Here is a 3,779-nt window from a genome sequence, read left to right as displayed (position 1 = left end):
TTAAGAACTGTATCAGTCACTTCATAGGCTGCCAGTCCATGTTAGGTGTGCACCTCTTATTCGAAATATCCACTCGCCTAGTCCAATCCTCCATTTCAAGTGCCAAGGTTTTTTTTCCTTTTTTGTCATTCTGAAAATCCCTGTTTTGGGTTACAATGTTGTGTTTTCATAAAGGTTTGGAGTCCCTCTTTAGTTCTTTTGTAAATTTCATGTTCTTCCTTATACTTTAATAAGTGTCTGCAATAAACTCACAAATGAGTTTTGAGGACCACACTTGGGTCCCAAATTTGTCCAAAAGTAGGACCATATACAAAGGGTTTGATAAGGCAATCTCAACAAATTAGAGGGAGTATTTAGGAGATTATTGTTCTTGTATACTAATTTTTCACCTACACAATTACATTAGGGCATCGGTAGTGTTAAACTATTTATGTGATAATGGTGATTGGGATTTAACAAGGAGTTTTACATACATGAATTTATTAGTCAATCACAAATATATCAGTTAGTTAGTAGTGCAAGGGAGACAAGAATATACATCCATGTATATATTTGCATACTAAGGTTGTGTTTGATTGGTGGGATATTGTATCCCATAGACGGGGGATATCCATAGATGGGGGATATCCATGGAAAGTGTTTGGTTGATGGGATTTAAAAGTAAACGATAAAGATTGTTTGGTGTTTAGTTAGAAGGATAAGGATATATAAAGTTTTGGATATCCACTTGAGTGTTTGGTGGGATGGATATGGGAGTGGTATGGTAACCCTATCCATGAGAAGGTGAAGTTATCCTTTTATTTAATTATTAATTTTTAAAAGTATTTTTAAATTATTTAATTTAATTTAATCAATGGATGATTTCTCTAATTTATTTAAATTTAAATATTTTAGGAAAGTATTTTACTTTTTAAATAACGATAATTAATAGATATATGTTATTTATTTAGCTTAAAATGTTTTAATGGATTATTAATGAATAACATATTTATTTATTATTTAACTTGATTTTTTCGAGTTGAATTTAATTAGTTTAAAATATTGTGATAAACATGTATCTTTACTAATGGATAATAAAATTATTTTTAAATTTACTTTAAATAGTTTGTGAAGGTAATTTAACTTAATTGAGATATAATTAAATCATACTATTTTTTTACTTATTTAGCTTCATTAATATACAATTAAATCACAGTGAAAAGAAACACAAATTTACCAAAATTCTTGTAACTAAGGACATAATGATTATTGAATAAGGCAATCAAAACATTAGCATTATAACAATTCAATAAGCCTCAAAATAGAGTCTCAATCTGATAGCATTACACACTAACAACAATTTTAGAAATATATTGGAAGTCCATCACCATAAGTGAAGCAAAGTTTACAACCAAGTAAAAAAAAAAAAAGCATTGCAATCATAGTGCTGTAGTTCAAAACTTTGGATTGTGATTACATTCCCAAACTAAGAAATCTGCCCTGACAATTAAGACATGGAATTAGGAGAGGAAGCAACATTGGATTGCGTTTAATAATAAAATCAATATGATTATATTGTATAGCATGTAGTTACTGTCATAAATAAGTTAAATTTTTTTTGTACTCTTCCAATCTTCTTGGAATGGGATGCATGCTTTCTACTCAAAGTACAATATTTTGGAAAGTTGGAGGAACCTTTCATGATGTCATAGATCAATCACATAAAAGTCTTACTCCAATTATACATGCTTCAAAAAACTAATTACAGTTATATGAGAAGGATATTCTTCTGAGAACTTCTTTATAATAGCCACATGATGTCATGACGATGGAAGGATGTGATAGTTAAAAAGATGATACTAGAAAGTGGAAAAATAAATTAAAGAGTAAAGGTTAGTAACTAAAATTGGAATGATGTTGGAAGAGAGGATGATGATTTACATGAATTCGAAGATGAGATGTGTGAATTTGTGACAATAGTGTCTTCTTAGGAGAGTGGGCAATTAAGTCACCTCGAAAACAAACTCAAGGAGATAAAATTAAAATAGGAAAACAAAAACAAAAAACAAAATCAAAATCAAAACAAATTGGAAAGAAGATGAATAGCGGGATGCGATTACCTCTAGGAACAGTGGACTTTCCCTCAAGCTCAAGATCAAAACTCCTTGGATCTAGAACCCTTGATATCTAGAACACCTTAGATCAATCGGTCTAGAAAAAAAAAAGAGAGAAAACCCCTTGAGATGTAGAACACCTTGGATCAATTAGTTTGAGAAAAAAAAAAGAAGAAGAAGAAAGGAAATCGGATCTACACGTATATCGGTCGAGTCTCTCAACAGTGAACAAATTTGGTAGGTCAAGAGGGTGAGTTTATTGCTTGGTTGGCTCAAGAGAGAGGGATGGAGATGGATGGGAGGAGCAGAGAGAAACTAATTCCTTTGGATGATATTGCGGGATGAGCGGCATCCTACCGATTAAGAGGGATGAGCAGAACAACATAAGCTTGGATAGATAAATAGTATGTCTTCTATAAATTGCATTTTATTCCTTAACTTAAATTGATAGATCTCTGCAATGAAAACCTCAAATGAGTTTTCAAGACCACATCTGACTAGGGTCCCAAATTTTTTTATATGGGGATGCAAGATCTTAGTTAATAGAGTAGAGGAAGTACTTAGGTTATTATCATTCAAGAGATTGTTGTTTAGGAGATAATTGTTACACTGTACATTAACATTTCACCTGCATAGATTCTTAAGGGAGTATTAACTGAATAAACATTTTTCCGAAAAATGGTGATTGAGATTCAATGGTTTTCTTAATTTACAGATTTCCCAATAAAATGATATCAGTGTTACTCTTTTCCCCTACTATTTTGAAGATGCATGTGTGATTTTGGTGAAATAAAGGACTTTTATTTGCAATATTTTCATCGCCTTAGTAATAAAGCAATAATCAATCCTGCCTCCCATCTTGAATATTTTAGTTAAAATGATCCAATTCATATTCTTTATGTAGCATAACATGGCTTCTTGTGAACTTTACATCATTAAGTATCATCATACACTACAAGAAATTATATTTTAGTGATAACCAAAACCGTTAATAAAAACAGTAATTTTTGTCACTATTATTAACAGTGGCCAATTTTTAAGGTTGTCGTCACCTCTTGTCACAAGTACCTCCATAGCAAATACAATAGTGACAACTTTAGAAATTTGGCCACAACTACACAAAAAATTTGTGACCAAATTATTATCACAAAAAACTTTAATATTTGTGATAAAACTATGTGGCCACTAATACTCAAAACTTGTGGCTAAATTGTTCTCACTAAAAACATTGTATTTGTGATAAAACCTAAATTATTACAAAAACCTTACTATTTATGATAATTTGGTTGACATAAAAATATGAAATAGTGACTAATAAAGTGGTCACAATAGTTCATTTTATTGTGGTATTTTTATTGGTGGCCAATACTTTGTCACTAATGTTGTTTAGAGATAGTGTCATATGTTTATTATTGTTACATTAATTTTGTCACTAATATAATAAGTGTTGCCATGAATAAATTATTGATGATATATATAAAGTTGAATCTTAGACAATTTTGTTACAAAAAAAAAAAAAACAAATTTTAGTAGCAAAATATTATCACGTGGGCAAATAAAAGTATTTAATATTATTTAAAATAGATAAATATAACTAAAAAGTACAAAATTCTTATTTTCAATATATAAAATTAGAAATTTAAATATCCAAAATATAATTATAAAATTATCATAAACTATTCTCTA

The sequence above is a fragment of the Dioscorea cayenensis genome, chromosome 7 (assembly GCF_009730915.1).
Source record: "Dioscorea cayenensis subsp. rotundata cultivar TDr96_F1 chromosome 7, TDr96_F1_v2_PseudoChromosome.rev07_lg8_w22 25.fasta, whole genome shotgun sequence".
NCBI classification, from domain to species: domain Eukaryota; kingdom Viridiplantae; phylum Streptophyta; class Magnoliopsida; order Dioscoreales; family Dioscoreaceae; genus Dioscorea; species Dioscorea cayenensis.
Note: the sequence above shows the minus strand (reverse complement) of the source record.